This window comes from Macrotis lagotis, chromosome 8 (assembly GCF_037893015.1).
Source record: "Macrotis lagotis isolate mMagLag1 chromosome 8, bilby.v1.9.chrom.fasta, whole genome shotgun sequence".
Lineage (NCBI taxonomy): Eukaryota > Metazoa > Chordata > Mammalia > Peramelemorphia > Peramelidae > Macrotis > Macrotis lagotis.
Genome location: NC_133665.1, coordinates 65,815,469 through 65,833,611, shown reverse-complemented (window position 1 = coordinate 65,833,611; position 18,143 = coordinate 65,815,469). Strand labels below are relative to the sequence as shown.

At 34.0% G+C, this 18,143-nt stretch overlaps 1 protein-coding gene across 1 annotated transcript in view; it reads left to right on the top strand.

Annotated features, from left to right (window-relative positions):
- The window catches only part of LOC141496473 (phospholipid-transporting ATPase ABCA3-like), a 223,234-nt gene that overhangs the window by 13,955 nt on the left and 191,136 nt on the right, over positions 1 to 18,143 (top strand). Inside the window, exons 2-3 of the mRNA XM_074199004.1 lie at positions 16,046 to 16,110; positions 16,896 to 16,993. The gene's annotated coding sequence lies outside the window, so the exon portion shown is untranslated. The remainder of the gene's footprint in view (positions 1 to 16,045; positions 16,111 to 16,895; positions 16,994 to 18,143) is intronic.

Below are 18,143 nucleotides of genomic sequence, written 5' to 3'. Positions count from 1 at the left end.
AAGTGCCTGAGGCCAGATTTGAACTCAGGTACTCCTGACTCCAGGGCCAGTGCTCTATCAACTGTGCCACCTAGCTGCCTCTATGGTACCTTTTAGGAGGATATAGTTTCCTTCCTTATCTCTTTGAATGATATCTATTTTTGCAGCTTCTTTGTCTGAGATAAGGATTGCTCCCCTGGTTTTTTTCATCTCAGCTGAAGCAAAATATAGTTTGCTCCAAGCTTTTACCTTTTACTCTATATGAATCTCTCTGCTTCAAATGAGTTTCTTGTAAGCAGCATATTGTAGAATTCTGGTTTTTAATCCACTCTGCTATTCACTATATTTTAAGGGAGAGTTCTTCCCATTCACATTAAAAATTATAATTATTATTTATTTCCCTCCATGCTATCTTCCCTCTGTTTGTGTTTTTCCCCCTTTTCCCCTTTATCCATATTCCCCAGTGTTTTGTTTCTGAATACTACCACCTTCAGTGTTTTTGCCCTTCTATATCCAACCCAAAGTTAAGATAAGTTTCTTAACTGAGTGTATGTGTGTTAAATTTAAGCCAAATCTGATGAGAGTAAGATTCAGGTAGTTCTCACCTCCTCTCTTCTTCACTTCTATTGCAATAGGTCCTTTGGATCTCTTAATGTAATGTGATTTACTCCATTCAATCTCCTACATCCTCTTGTCTCCTTACTGTCCCTTTTTTTAAGGAGGTATTGTTTTTAAGTCATTCTGTCTGAGTCACAGAAAAGTCATGAGTGTCCATCACTTCTGGCTAAGTATATTCTAATAGAGTTACAATTCTCAAGAGTTATGAGAATCTTTCTCCTAGGTGGGGATACAGCCAGTTTCATTTTATTGGATAGCAGTTTTTCTTTACCTTTTTTTACACCTTTTTCATATATCTCTTGAGTATCCTGTTTGATGTCCAAAATTTCTATTTAGCTCTGTTCTTTTCATCAGAAAATGTTGGAAGTCTCTCATTTTGTTAAATGTCCATCTTTTCCCCTGGAAGAGAAGGCTCAGCTTTGCTGAATAGTGGATTTTTGGCTCCGTTCCAAGCTCCCTCACTCTTCAGAATATCTCATTCCAGGCCCTTTGATCACTTAATGTTGATGCAGTCAGTTCCTGTGTAATCCTTACAGTGGCTCCTTGGCATTTAAATTGTTTCTTTCTGGCTGCTTGCATGATTTTTTCTTTTATCTGATAGTTCTGCAATTTGGCCACAATATTCCTTGGTGTTTTCATTTTAGGATCCCTTTCTGAAGGGGATTGATGTATTCTTTCAATAATTATTTTGCCCTCTGGTTCCATGATATCACGGCAGTTTTCCATTACTAAATCCTATGATATTAAGTCCAGGCTTGTTTTCTCTTCAGTGTTTTTAGGAAGTCCTATAATTCTCAGGTTGTCCCTTCTTGATTGATTCTCAAGGTCAGTGGTTTTGCTGATGAGGTATCTTACATTTTCTTCTATTTTTTCAATCTTTTGGTTTTCTTTAACTGAATCTTGTTGTCTCATGAAGTCAGTTTCCACAGATTCCAATCTTTTTTTTAAAGAAGAATTTCCTTCATTTACCTTTTGCAACTCCTTTTCCAATTGGTCAATTCTATTTTTGAAGGAGTTTTCCATTTGCCCAAGTATAGTTTTGAGAGAATTATTTTCTTTTTGCATTTGACCAGTTGAGGATCTAAAAGAATTATTCTCATTTTGTATTTGTCCAATTGTATTTTCCAAGGATTTGTTTTCTTGTTGCAAGATGTTAATTTTCTCTTGCAAGGTGTTAATTTTCTCTTGACTTTCTTTTCCCAATTTTTCTAACTGATTTTCAAATTCTTTCCTGATTTCTTCAAGGAAGTCTTTCTGGGCTGGAGATCAATTCATATTCTCCTTAGAAGTTCTAGATCTTTTTGGGTTAGGGTCTGGGCTTTCAAAGTAATTCTCAGTAGACCCGCCTTTTTCACTGGCCTTTCTTTATTGTCCTAGGATCTTGTGTTGGAGGAAGGGCTGGCTCTCAGAGGTTTGCTTTTGAAACCCTAGAGGCTTTGCCTACTTGGCTTAGTAACTCCAAGTGGGATGACCAGTAGGGGGTTCTGGTTACTTTTTCTGGAGCGTTGGAGGCCCTCTCCCTTGGCCTGGAGGGAGTGAGGGGTGGCAGCAGGATCTGAATTGTTCTTCAACAATGTGGCCTGGGCCCTGGGGTAGGTAGTTAAATCTCCCTTTAAGTGGAAGGAGCTCTGCTGCCTACACCTGAGCCTGAGGGTGTGGAGGGGATGTTACTGTTTGTTTTGGGAAGAGGACTTCCCTAAAAGTATGGAGCTCAGGCCCCCCAAACCCAGCAGTTGATATCCAGCCATGCTCTGTAACTCTCTGTGCTAGAACTCACCTTCCAGCCTGGCTGGAACTCACTAGACCTCCACTCTCCCAGCCAAAGATTCCACGGCTAAAGTTGGTCCTCAGACCCACCACTCACCAAACCTTCCACGTATAAGACAGATCCTCTGGTTTCACCCCACTGCTGTCCTTGTGCTGGCTCTGCTCTCTGCTCCTGGTTCACCCATGGTTCCTTGAGACAGACCTTTTGGTAGTTGTTCTTCTCCTAGCTTCTCTCTCTGGGTTTGTCAATCAAATTTCTGTTAAGACGTTTCTTTCATGTTATTTTTGAGGGGAAACCAGGAGACCTGTGCACAGTGCCATCTTGGACATAAGTAGTAATCTCCTCATTATTTCTTATAGTAGTATTCCATCACAATCATATAACACACAATTTGTTTAACTATTCCCCAATTGATGTGGATGTCCTCAATTTTCAATTCTTGGCCACCATAAAATAAATATTTTTGTACACCTATGTCCTTTTCCCTTTCCTTTGATCTCTTTTGGGAACAAAGGGTATGCATAATTTTAGAGTCTTTTGGTCAAAGTTTCAAATTGCTGTCCAGGATGATTAGATTACCCCCCCCCCCAATATTTGTTATCTTCTTTTTCTCTCATATTAACCAATATGATAGATGTGAAATGTTACCTCAGAGTTGTTTTAAATAGTATTTGTCAATCAATATTGATTTAGATCATCTTTCATGTGGCTATTGATTGCTTTGATTTCTTCTTCTCAAAACTTCCTGTTTTAATTCTTTGATTATTTATCAATTGGAGAATGACTTAAATGCTTATAAATTTAATCAGTTCTCTATGTATTTGAGAAATGAGGCCTTTATCAGAGAAACATGCTGTAAAAGTTTTTCCCAGTTTATTGTTTTTTCTTTTAATCTTGGCTGCATTGGTTTTGTTTGTGTGAAACCTTTCTAATTTGATGTCATCTATACATTCTATAATTCTGCCTCTTGTTTGGTCAAAAATTCTTCTTTTTTGGTAGATCTTACTGGTAAACTCTTCCCTATTTCCCTAAGTTGCTTATGATGTCACCCTTTATTTTTTATATTTGATTTTTTTTCCCAGTTATATGTAAAAGATGGTTTTCAGAATTCACTTTTTGTGAGATTTTGAGTTCCACATTTTCTCCCTTCCTCCTTTCCCTCACTCCCCAAGACAGCAAGAAATCTTATATAGCTTATGCATGTACAAATATGTTAACTAATGATATCACTCTTCATGTCTAAACCATGTATCCATTTTGACCTTTTTTCAGTATATTGTGTGAGATGTTGGTCTATACCTTGTTTCTGTCATACTGTTTTCCAGTTTCCCCAGAAATTCTTGTCAAATAGTGAGTTGTTTGTTTAGATCTTTATATTTATGAAGCACTAGATTAATAGTCATTTATTACTATGTATTGTGTATGTAATCTATTCCACTCATCTACCACTCTATTTCTTAGCTAGTACTTTTTTTTAAAGTTTTTGCAAGGCAGTGGGGTTAAGTGACTTGCCCAAGGCCACACAGCCAGGTAATTATTAAGTGTCTGAGGCTGGATTTGAATTCAGGTACTCCTGATTTCAGGGCCAGCACTCTATCCACTATGCCACCTAGCCGCCCCCTTAGCTAGTACTTTTTGCCAGTATTTAGCCAGATTGTTTGAATATTACTACTTTGTAATACATTTAGAGATCTGGTACTATTAGGTCACCTTCCTTCTTGTTTTTTCATTGATATTCTTGACCTTTTGTTCTTCCAGATGAATTTTGTTAATATTTTTTCTAGTTCTCTAAAATAATTTTTGATATTCTGGTTGTGGTATGATACTGAACGAGCAAATTAATTTAGGTATATTTTTTTTTATTATATTGGCTTGGCTGGCCCAAATATCAATTATGACCCAACAGGGAAAGAGGAGGGGGAAGGAATAAGAGAAAGGGAAGGAGGGCAAGTTAAGGGAGGCAGTAGTCAGAAGCAAAACAGTCTTGAGAAGAGATAAGATGAAAAGAGCAAAAGTAAGAAAAACAGAAAACAATGGGAAGATGGAAAATACACAGCTAGCAATCATAACTGATATAAGTCAATAGAGTAGTGTTACCCATAATGGATCAGAAACCAGAATCTGATAAGTTGTTTACAGAAAGATGCACAAAATTAAAATAAAGGACTGGAGCAGAATCTTTAGTTGAGGTGAAGGGGGAAGAGGTGGAAGTCATGATCTCAGACAGGGTCAGAGCTGGGCCAATTTTATTATATTGGCTTGGCTGGCCCAATAATTTGATATTTATCCATTTTATTATTGCTTGACTATGTTTGTGTGGAGTGCATTTTGTAATTGTGTTCATAGTGTTCTTGGGTTTGTCTTTGCAGATAGATTTCCAAATATTTTATATTATCTGCAGTTATTTTAATTGGAATTTCTCTTTCTATTTCTTCCTGCTTGGCTTAGTTGATAATATATAGAGATATTGATGATCTATGTGTATAATTTATTTTATATCTTGCAACTTTGCTGAAGTTGTTATTACAACTAGGATTTTTATTTGATTTTTCTGGATTCTCTAAGTATACTATCAGATTGTCTACAAAGTGATAATTTTGTTTCTTCATTACATATTCTAATTTCTTTGGTTTCTTTTTCTTCTCTTACTAGTATATCTAGCATTTCTAGAACAATATTGCATAATAGTAGTAATAATGGGCTTCCTTGTTTAATCCCTGATCTTATTGACAAGGTTTTTAACATTCCCATTTCAGATAATACTTGCTGATAGCATTTGATACTACTTATCATTTTAAGGAAAAAATCCATTTTTCCTATGCTTTCTAGTGTTATTAAGAGGAATGAGTGTATTTTATCAAAAGTTTTTTCTGCATCTATTGAGATAATCATATGACTTTTAAAATTTAAAATTTTTACTATTCATTTTTAGCATTCTTAAAATTTTTTTTGAGTTCCATATTTTCTCTCATCTCTCCCCTATCTACTAAGAAGGCAATCAATATATCAATTGTACCTGTGAAATCTTTAAAAACATATTTCCATATTAGTCATGTTTTAAAAAAAATAAAAAAAGAAAGTGAGAAAATTATATTTCAATCTGCCTTCAGACTTCATTAGCTCTCTCTCTGGAGGTGGATAACATTTTTCATCATTAGTCCTTTGGATCTTTGTCCAGATATCTTGGATCATTGTATTTATCAGAGTAAACAAATCAGCCACAGTAAGTTTTCATTACAACTTTACTGTTAACTCTGCACAGTGATCTCCTGGTTCTTCTCATCTCACTTTGCATCAGTTCATATAGGTGTTGCTGTGTTGAAACCACCACCCTTGTCATTATTTATAACACAATAATACTCTATTGCAATCATATTTCATTAACTTGATTGATTCTCCAATTGATGAATCTACCCTGAATTTCCAAATTTTGGTACCACAAAAAGTTTGCTATAAATATTTTTATATTCACAGATGTCATTTTCCTTTTCTTTGATTTCTTTATCTGGTAGTGATATTCCTGGGGCAAAGGGTATGCACAGTTTTATAATTCTTTGGGTATGTTTCCAAATTGTTTTCCAGAATGGTTGGACCAGTTTATAATTCCACCAGTACCTATTTTTCCTTCATCCACTCCAGTATTTGTTGTTTCTGATAGGTGTATGGTGATGGCACTTCAGAGTTTGTTGGTTTTTTTAAATTTAGTGATTTAAATTACCTAGCTGTGTGCCCTAGGGCAAGCCACTTAACCCCATTTGCCTTGCAAAAACCTAAAAAATAAATAAATAAATTTAGTGATTTAGAACATTTTTTTCCATGTAACTGGGAAAGCTCTAACTCTAAAAAGCCAAGGTCTCCCATTATATCTAAGTCAAAACTACTTGTGTTGTTTCTACTGTATCAGACCCACTGGGTTCAGATGGCTCTGGAAGATATACTGAGAATGGTGTCTTTGTATAATAATGCAAATTATGTGCATGTCATGACATCATTCCTTAATTACATGGTCTTTTTTGAGATGGATAGACAAATTATTATCATATAACTATAGATAAACTGAATTTCTTCTTCTAAAACTCCATATTCTTTGACAGTTTATTAATTGGGAAATGATTTACTTTTATAAATTTCATTCAGATTTATACTCAGTATGTATTTAAGAAATGAGGTGATATCAGAGAAACTTTCTGTAAATTTTTTTTTTTATATTTTCCATGGCACCCTCTAGCAAAAATTTTTCCTGATCACCTTTCCTAATAGGTCTGTTTTTGCTCTGACCCTGTCTGAGTGAGATCATGACTTCCACCTCTTCCCCCTTCACCTCAACTAAAGATTCTGCTCCAGTCCTTTATTTTAATTTTGTAAACAACTTAGCAGATTCTGGTTTCTGATTCATTATGGTTGATACCATCCTATTGACATATCAATTATGATTGCTAGCTGTGTAATTTCCATCTTCCCATTATTTTCTGTTTTTCTTACTTTTGCTCTTTTCATCTTGTCTCTTCTCAAGTCTGTTTTGCTTCTGACTACTGCCTCCCTTAACCTGCCCTCCTTCTCTTTCTCTTATTCCTTCCCCCTCCTCTTTCCCTGTTAGGTAAATTACATTTTTATACTTAACTTTGTGTGTGTGTGTGTGGGGGGTGGATTTGTATAAACATTGCTCTAAATCAACCCCCCCCACTATTTCAGCTTTTATAAAAGCACATTCAAATCACATTTTTATCATAATTTAGAAATGCATGGTAAACATATTTCCTTTTAACATATTTCCTTTTAGATCAAATAATTCATTCTCAGGCTTCCCAAAGACCATTCATTCTTTGTCAACCCTTCAAATTATGCTATCTTACTACTTTTAATAAGTCTACTGCAAAAGAATAATGTGGCAGTCTTGAAGTTTCACTTCCTATATTTGGGATACATTTTCAGCTGTTCTAAAATGTGGGAATTGCAAACATAACCTCTGTTTTGAAGTTACAAAAACATTAATGCATATTCTCCACAAAAAGATTAGAATATACCTTTCTTCTGGTCCTTCAAGGACATAAGTTTATGGTGTTTCATTCAAATCCATGTTGCAAATTTATCTCTATATTCTACACTTGTTAAATGTTGTAACTAGATAAAATGATGTTAAAATAATTTCAAAGGTCATAAGAAATCTCAAAATTTCTTCTAACAAACATTTCTCAGAATAGTGTTCACAGATTTACCAGCACAAAAATCTTAACCTAATGAGGTTTAAAGCTTCCTTAAACTTTTATTTTATTATATTTTACTAAATCTTAGACTTTCTTTTGACCTGTATTGGACATTTTGATAAAGATAAAGACTTATTATCATCATCCTAATTTAGGTAAAAATCACTATTTCTGTATTCTAGGCCTTTTTTTTTTTGAGAAAGTCCTTTCCCTGTCTTCCTGAGGACCTTGATTAAAGCCCTGCAGACTTCAAAATTGCATCCTTCTTCTCACATTCTATTTTCACATTTCATTTTCCTTTACTACTTTCTCTTAACAAATTTATTTTCCAAATTATATCTCAAGTGTATCTATGGAGCTAATTTTCTTCACTATATTGAATTTTTGTTTCACAAATTAGCACAAGTTTTCTTATACAGCATCAGTTAAATTACAAAACTTTTATTTCTCCCTGATCAAAATAGAAATTTCACTATGCTGGAGGAAAACATATCCTCAGGAAAAAAATAGCCTTAAATATCAAACAATTAGAAGAGTATTTAATAACAGGATAAACCTACCAATCCTATCTTGAATGAGGCTTCCCCTGTCTTAATGAAAAGTTAACTGAAGTGCTTAATTTAGACTTTGAAATGAAAGGGTTAACTGTGATATTATAGCACCTAACTTCAGACAGAGAATGCCCCAAGCACATGAAAAACCAAGGACAGAAGGCATCCTTGCTCCTTATCTCTAAGACCCCTTGCTTCCCCTCCCTTCCTGAGAACTCCATCTTGGGAACATTGCCAATGGAAAATTCCTTAGCCTATATGCCCTAGTCCAATAATTTTCTTTAAAAAATAAAAACTCCCCTCCTAGAATCATTCAGCTAGCTTCAGCCCCAGCTACTTGATCCACTGACTTTTGGTGTAAATAAAGGCTGAGTGAAAGAGATTCCTGAGGCTGCAGTGGATTGAGCACTGGCCCTGGAGTCAGAAGTACCTGAGTTCAAATCCGACCTCAGACATTTAATAATTACCTAGCCGTGTGGCCTTGGGCAAGTCACTTAACCCCATTGCCTTGCAAAAACTTAAAAAAAAAGATTTCTAAGTGAATTCTCTCCCAATCGTCTTAGAACCAGTCCCAGAGAGCCTCTTTGGGTCTCCCCCAGAACCTTTCCAGGTCCCTTCCCCAATATTTTGATACTGAAATCCAGAAGTTTGCAATTCCTTTGCAATCCAAAGACTCTTTCAGCCAAAAGGAGATAAGTACTATCCCCTCGACTTTCCTACTCCCTTCCTCATTCCTTCTTTCCACCACGCGGGATTCCTTGGAGACCCCGTTCTCCAGTAGTGATGGGTCTCCTGGAAAATTTTTGTTTTTCCAGCAGTGACAGGCAGCTTTCAGCATGGGGGTCTAATTGCCGTGGGTATGAACAAACCTCTGGATAAGGAGGATATCCCTTTTGAGGTTTGCTGCATTTTTTTTTTGCCTTTCATTCTTCAGGATGCCAAGGCTTGAAAGGAGGTGGGAGGGATGACAGGGGCCTTTGACTCAGGATTTCTCCTGTCTTCTGGATCATTTGGGCAACATTTGGAGTAGGTGTGCTGAAACAAGGCACCTTATCTTCCCCTTATAACACACCTGACCTCATTATATCCTGGAAGACCAGGAGAAAGGGTCAAAAGGAACAGGTCACTAAATTTATTTCCCTGGCCAGATGCCTGTTTTTCATCAGTATTTGAAAGGCCCAATTCCACCTTCTTCCCCAAGCCCTAAATTCCTGCCTCTCTGGCAGCAGCCAAGAAATTACAAATTACAAATCCTGGCCCGAATTTAATATTCTCTGGCTCACCCTATATTTTAATTCATCCCAAACCAGGAATAGGACACCCAACTCCACCCCCCCACCCCCCAGACTCACTTTCAAGACTTCTGAGAGTTCTGACTCTACCACCCTTTATTTTCCATTGGCTGACCTAGCACAGGTCAAAAGAAAAAAATTGGCTTTCACTCTGAGGACATTACTAGATTTATTGAATTAAAAAAATAATTTTGTAATTTGAGCTACCTCAGAAAGATTCAAGCATTCTAATCTCCATTTGTTGTACAAGTATAGATAAAAAATTTGAACTTTAGCCCCAAAAACCTGAGCCAACATAAAAGGTGAATTTTGGGGCCAGCAGGTAAAAATTTATCTGGAAATTGCCACCTTGAAAGGGGAAAATCTGTCCTTTTATTCCTTGCTGTACCTTGAATCTCAGTGCTGGGAATTTCTGGCACTCCCCCCCCCCCCCCCCGTTTTTCCTTCTTGAAACTTTTTCCTCGAAATTCCTATCAAAATGCAGTTCACTTCTCTGTAATCTAAGGCCAATTCCATTCTGTGAATTATGCCAAAACACTTCTCAAGATCTTTTTGTTCTGCCTCATGGGAAATAGGAAAAGGTAAAAATTGAATTTGTTATTTTAAAATCATGCAAGTTAATATAAAGCACTGATCACTACAAATGTATTTTGCTATAATTTATATGACTTTGATTAAATGTCTACCTACCTACTTTATATCAAAAAAATTAGTACAAAATGTTTGCTAGTTTTTTTTAGTTTCATATTGGTATGCTGTTAAATATTTTTGTAGAGAGTTAAAACCATGTCTTAAGAATTTTTGATGTCTCTATCTTTAAAAAAATATTTGAATTGTTACAAATTAAGCGAAAGAATTGAACCATGATAAGTAAAGTCATGTATTAGTAATATGGTCTATGTAGCTGTAAAAGTAAGGTTTTATTTAAGTCATTGGATCTGATTAAGAACAATATATATGGGGGGGGGCGGCTAGGTGGCCCAGTGAATAGAACACTGGCCTTGGAGTCAGGAGTACCTGGGTTCAAATCCAACCTCAGACACTTAATAATTACCTAGTCGTGTGGCCTTGGGCAAGTCACTTAACCCCATTGCCTTGAAAAATCTAAAAAAAAAAAAAGAATAATATATATGAAATCAGTAAAGGAAATATTCTTGAATTAAAACAGTCTGAGCGATGAATTTAACAGAATATTAAAATGCATTTAAGGTAAAATAAAAATGTATAAAGAAGGTTGGATTTCAGAATAAAATTTATGGATGGTTAAAGAATGTACAGAAAATATATGTGCTGGTTTGCCTTTTTAGGAATAAATATATTATTTATAGTTTTGAAAACTAATTTGAAACTCAATGTAAGAAGAGAAAAAATACTGATAAGCTGTGAACCATGAGTCTAACTGATATGAATTTCTTCTAGGATTGCATAATCTAGATTGTACTAAATTGAGATATCTTCTTAAATGTGATTAGGAGGATAAATTAATATTGGACTGCCACTTTTATAGTCTCTGTGAACTGACTGGAAATAATAAGCCCCCAAATTTAAAATATTTGGAATAAGTAACATTTTTGTTAAATGTAGCACTAGAGTATTAAAATTAAAAAAATTGGGATTTTGTGTAATACCATTTGGAATTTAGATTCAGGTATAACTGAATTCAGTTTTGGTCACATTTTAAGTGAAATATCTCTCTTAATTTGATGTTTCAAGATAGATCAGAATTTATCATACTAGTTGGCATTTTACTATTCTGAAAGGTAATCTGAGAATACATTTAAATCATAAAATTTTCAGGTTTTTAACAGTTATTACTAGTAAGAACAAATTCTTTAATAAACTAGAACATTGGGTGATTAGAATTGCACTGTTGAAAACAAGAATAATATATGAGATAAAAAATTTAAGATATAAACTAATGGTTTTGAAAGGAAACTTATTTAAGTTTATTTTGGTTATGACATTTGGAATTCATAAAATTATTAACTGAGTTACAAAGAAAATATTGAAAGAAAAAAGGGATTTTTAGAACCACCAAGTTCTAAAAATCAAGAGTATTTTGGGCTTCAGAATTTCCTCTGAATAAAGGAAAATCTGTTGCTCAAGAATAGGGTGTAATCCACAAGCATGTTTCAATCAATATATATTTGTATGTATATGAGATCATTTCTAGTTGATAATGATAAAAATGATGAAAAAAGTATTACCAACATGTTGTAATAGTCTTTTATGTGCTCTGTAGAAAAGTTTTCAATTATTCTCTGGTTGTTATTACATGGGGGAGCTGGCCACACCCTGCCATCAAGAGAATAAATTCCTCAGGTCTCTTGAGATCAGAAAAATAGTTTGAGAAATTTTGTCTTTAACTCTTACACGTTTGTAAAAGGGGGATATCTTAGAAATTAGCTTATTTTAAGCCCAAATTTGGTGTAATTTACTTAATATTTGTTATTTGGCATTAAGATCCCAAATTAGGAAATTGCATGGGTTTGAAATTGCACACATGAATTAGCTAAAGAAGTTACCTCATTGTGATTATAAACTGCCTAGCATTGGACAAATACTTTATGTGTTAATTGTTCTCAACGTTTCTTTAATTAAGAATAAACAATCAACTTCGTCAGCTGTAGAACTGTAAGTTTCTAACACAATGAAAGACATGGGTTCATGAACAATGTGTCCTAGTACCACGTAGTATTTCTCTACATACTACAAAGACTAATGCTACCTGGATTGGAAAACTACCACTTGATACATGCAAGATACACTTGATTCAATCACTGATCACCAAGGTCATGGAGTACTATTTAGTTGTCTGCCTTTCTCTGAATTGTTCTTTTTTTTTTTTTTGCTAGTGCTATATTGTATTATGGGAAGATTGCATAGATGCAGAAGGGCCTTGGGAATCTTGTCTCCTCAGGATTCCTCCCTTAGGTGGGGCTCCTGACTTTTCTCCTTGCTGATTCTATTACTTATCCCACTCCTTATCATTCTTGTTAACTTTTAGCACCTGTTTAAACTCCAATCTGTCTCCTGCAGTCTATATCTCCAAAAAGTGTCCAAAAACCGGATACTATCCTTAACCCAGTCCAGAAATCAGCAACCCTTGGATGCTACCTCAGTCATCTACTGAATGCATCTCAGCCCCGCCAGCAGCTCTATGCTTATTTTCAGTTTGAAGCTGCTCCAGAAGATATCTCTAAGGTCTCTTGGGAACTTAGCAAATGGAAAATTTCTTAGACTATGAATACTGAAGTCAAAAATTTTTCTTTAAAAAGCTCCTCTCCCCTCCTAGAGTCAGTCAAATAACTTCAACCCCAGCTACTTGATCCACTGACTTTTGGTATAAATAAAGGCTGGCTGAAACAAATTCTAAAGTGAGTTCTCTCCCCAGAGAGCCCCTTTGGGTTCCCCCAGAACCTTCTTGGGGTCCCTAGAACTTTTCTGGGTCCCTCCCCCAATATTAAGAAATCTCCGATATCTTACTTCTCAGACCACAATGTTGAAGCAAAACTTTCCCATTTGGGGCGTTTTAAAGTTTCAAAAGCTTAATTTATTTCAATTTGTCTTAAGTAACTGCTTCTAGTTCACTTAGACAATTAAGTTCTGTTAGATCATTCACAAAAGGAGCAAAATGATGAGGTAAAATTTTCTATTAAATTTTGTTTAATCTTAAATTATTCCTAATTTAAACAAATTTCTTTTTTCTAAGTGGATAGGAGAATTAATAATAGGTAATTTTTAAGCACCATTTCAGGTTTTTAAAATGGCAAAACTGTCCCCCCCCCTCAGTTTTAGTACTTCACTGAAGATAAAAATCTTTAAATTGACTTCTAATTTATTTATTCTCTAGTCAGTGAACTCATTGTCTTCCCCACCATGAAAATGGTAAGTCTGTTAATCTTTTTTTTTTTTGCAAGGCAATGGGGTTAAGTGGCTTGCCCAAGGCTAAACAGCTAGGCAATTATTAAGTGTCTGAAGCTGGATTTGAACTCAGGTATTCCTGACTCCAGGGCCAGTGCTCTATCCACTATGCCACCTAGCCACCCCAAGTCTATCACTCTTAAAAGAGTTATAGAAGGATATGTTGTTTGTATGAAAAATCCTTAGGGGACTACAATTCAAAATATCCCCCTAGGATATTTCAGTATTTTTGAAAACATTCAAGCCACATTTTTACCATAATTTGGAAAAGTCTAGTAAACACATTTTCTTTTAGATCAAATACTTTAGGATTTAGCCTGCAATGTTATAAATTTCTTCAAAAGAAGGATTTCTATTACTTTTTCTTTCTCCTTACATTCACAAACTGGTTAGAATTAGGAGCACAAAGATTAGATTATTTCCTTAGTTTTGAAACTTTTGGTAGAAAGAGTTCCCAATCTTTTCCTCTTTCTACTGAAAACTTATCCCCTACTGAAAATTTAATCAAAGGCATGTGGAAGTCCCTGTTTACTGGGAAGATGAGTTTAGTATCAGAATTGCAGTACTTATAGATATCAGGGAGACCATATTTGAAATGAAGATTCAATAATAGGTGATGTAAGTGTATAGTGCTTCAAATTAAAAAAATTCTCCCCAGGGCCAAAGCTGTCTAAGTATAAATGTTAACATGGGGTCCAAAGATTTTCACAAAGATATCAAAGTCAGATTTTAGACAAAACAGGTTCTTTAAAAGGAAATTTTGTCCAATTACCTAGGAGATCACCCAAAAAAATGTCTCTAGAAGAGATAGACATATTGGGAGTAAATTAGACAAGGAATAATTTAACATCTGAATTTACATGCAAATTACTCCAAACCAGAATTGGCAGAACTAGACCTGAGTTACCAGAACCTGAGGGATAATGATTACTGACTATCCAAGGCAGAATGGAAACATTAAACATATTATTCATGATAGGATCCTATTGACTACTAGAGATTTATGTCTGATTAGAACAGACCAGCACTACCAGGAATTTAGATAGGAAGTATATTAATTCAGTACAGTAATTGCTGATGATAGACAAAGAGACAGGTCTCTTGCTTATTTGCCTGCATGAAATAAAGTGAAGGAGTACAGGATTTGAAAGAATTCTGATCACTCAGAAGAAACAGAGAAGAGCTCTGTCTTTTAAGACATGAAGTTCCTTGACTATACTTCTCAGGGCATTGATGTGTCTGCTTGACTTGTCACTCCAGAGTTGTTTATGAATAATTATTATGTCTAATGTATTAATCAAGTACAAAAGATAAACAGACAACACAGACAAATATAACAAAATACTTACTATCCGATATTTTCCAGATAGAACTGCAATTTTAGTGTCCAGGTTTTTTTTCCTTTCCAGAAATCTCCCTAGGTAAAATCCACCTTATATGTACAAAAGGAGTTTCAGGCTGGACAATTTGAAATAAGTCCAACTAAGTTTTGCTCCATCTTGTGTGCCAGGATTTGGGGCAGAATTGTTTAAGTGTTCACTGACTAGGTTCTGCTGCCAATCAGTAACAGAGATAGAAACTGCAGTTTATAATTCTCAGCAGCACTTATTATATACAAGTCAGTGAGTCCAGTGTATCAGTTTCAGCAACTATATAGAATGTTAATATTAAGCATGATGAAAATAATGAAATTTTACAGAAAATTGGAGGGCATGATAAGAATTTATACATCAGGAAACAAATAACAGAAGAGAAAGGTAAGGATATGCGTACGCCTCAGGAACTAATTGGTCAAAACTGAAACTGTGTTTTATGTTCCAAACTTGATTTTTGCAGATTTCAGCAAGAGTGACCTACTTGCTTTAAGTAAGTCAATGTCTGGAAGCTCATGGTAAACACTGTAGTAGAATCTTTTTCTTTTTCTTATCACAGTAGCAGAAGAAAAACTCAGTCATAAATTTTCTTATCATATTCCTAAAAAAAATTAAGGGAGAAAAATGATTTTTATCCAGGAAAGTGACCTTTTCATTATAAACTTCTTGGCTCATTAGGGTACAAGACAATAGTTAAAATGATTGATGCCAGAAATAGAATATTTAAGAGGTATATTTGGAAAGCATTGACTATATTTTGGATTAGAACTGATGTGATTATAGGTGGTGTTAGATTATATGTGGTGTTAAATTACATGTGGTAAAGCAGTGTGCCAATTTTCTTCAGAGGGAGAAAAACATTTGGTAGTTAATGTATACTATTCTACAAAATATCAATGTCTTTTCAATTTTATACTTTTATCCCAGTCTGGAAATTTTGTGTTTAATTTTTCTTAATGAAATAATGTGGATAGGAAGAAAGAAAATCTACTGAACTTTCTACCTCATTGGTTTTTTATGTATTTGTGTATAAGATAAACAATACACCTGGCCACTAAAGTTGCAGTTCTATAAACTTGTAGCACAACCATTTGAATGTAAAAGCCAGTCTAAAAATAACCAATACTTATGGTTGAATCTACTGGTGTATTGATGATCTTTGTTGAAGAGAACTGTATTAAAATATATTCTTTGATTCATCCCTGAATGGAAGATAGGCAAAGTCATTTGGTAAAGTTTGTAAAAGTTCTATTGTTCTTTTATCTATCTTTGAAATATATATATATATATATATATATATATATATATATATATACTTTTTTTTCTATTTTAACAGGAAGAAGACAAACTATTGATGTACAAGATATCCTATCTAATGTGGTTGAGGAGCAGGCTGTATTGGTCAGAGAAATTTAATCTCTTTTTATTATAACTTTATTTCTTAGTGTGTTATTTATTTTGAAGTAGTTAGACTTAAACACAATAGAAAATGCAGGTCTTTACTTATATAATGAGAAATAATTTTCAGGAAATTCAACATTAATTTATTAAATCCTACTTCTCCATTGACTTCCAGGAATAAAATGGAAAATTGCAGAAATTATTTCTAGGGTCATTCTTCTAAGATGTAATTAAATTGAACTGAAAAATTGTATAAATCCTTTAAAATTTCAAGAAATTCCCCTCTTTTATTTAACTGAATTTCTTAATAGTACATGCTGATAGAGAGCTGTCCTTTAAAGGAGAAAGCCCTGGGTTCAAGTTCTACTTCTTATACTTGCTGTCTGTTTAACCCAATCAACCCTCTTAATTTTGCAATACTTAAACCAATGATGTCAAATGGAAATAGAAATTAATTTCTGGGGGCCACATAATGACTTAGTAAATTAACAGTATCTATGTTGTATTGGATTTTTATTTATTTTGTTAAACACTTCCCAGTTTAATTGAGACAGAAATAATCTGGTTCACCCCAAATTTGACACCTCTGCTCTAGGAAACTCTGTAAGAATAGAAACTGCAGTTAAATTGGTAGGGGGAGTTTCTTCATCTAGGAATTCCCTGTACAAATGAAAACTTTATTTTTTTTCTTTTTATTCTTTTTTGCTCCTTTGAATCATGGAGGAGAAATTCCATTGCTTCAATAGAGACAACTTTTACTTTTGCCATGTTTTATTTGTTTGCAGAATTACTGACAGGAGGATATCATCTCATGTCAAAGGTCACTGAAAAGACCTTGAATCTTGCAGCTGACTGCAAGAAAACTTGTTGAGCAAAAAAAACTGTAAGTTAAAATTCAAACTTGACTAGATATTTAAAAAAATAATTCTGAGCCATTCCAATCATCTTTGGAAATATCTTATTATTTATAAAGAGGTACAATTAGTATTAATTTTATCTTCATTTTTGTTAAGTCAAACATGATACTGTGGAGTGAAATTATTTATGTGCCATAATTAAATGTATAGTATATTTTTGTTCTGTTTTTAACATTGAGACTATAATTTTACTATTTAAAATGATAAAGTTCCATTGTTATATCTATAAACACAGTCAATTGTAGATTTTATTTGATACATTCCCCTTGGTCAAGAGCAAAACCCCCAGTTACAGCCTATTTGTCATATTCTTCTCTATGATTTAGCTTCCAGGAACATGTTTTAGCAAAAAAAGTAGAAATTTTCTGGTTATTTTTTAAATTAATGTTTGACAAAATAATAATAGAATAAATTCAATAGAAAAATGGTAGTAACTCTTGTATGAGGTGATGAATCAGGTATATATTATGCTTTCTATAATCTGGCTATGTGATTTACCTGTTTCTCCCAATTGTAAGATTATTTATTTTATCAAGATAAGTGTTCTAGGGTCTCAATTTTATTTGTCATTTTTACTTATTAATCTAGATAGGTTAATTCATTTCCTAAAAAATTTTCATTAGATTAGAAGTTAGAAATTAAAATAATCAAATTGTCATAGAAAGTTCATTTTAGACATGCTGAGAAATATGTTTATAATTAGGAGAATTTAAGTTTCTTTTTAAATTATTTTTTCTTTTATTAAATTTATTTACATGGTATTTTATTTTTCCTCAGTTACATATGAAGACAATTCTTAATGTTCATTTTTTAAAACTTTAAGTTCCAAATTCTATCCCTTCCTCCATCTTGAGAAATCCCTCTCATTGAGAAAGCAAACAATTTGATACAGGTTATAGCTGTGTAGTCAAGCAAAACATTTCCATAATAATCATGTTGTGAAAGAAAATATAGACTCCCCCACTGCCAAAAAAAAAGAAACCTTAAAAGAAAAATAAAGAAAAAGGGATGCTTTAACTATATTCTGAAATTAGTTCTTTCACTGGGGATTGCTAGAATTTTTTCATGAAAAGTTCTTCAGAATTGTCTTGGGTTGTTGTACTGCTGAGAAAAGCT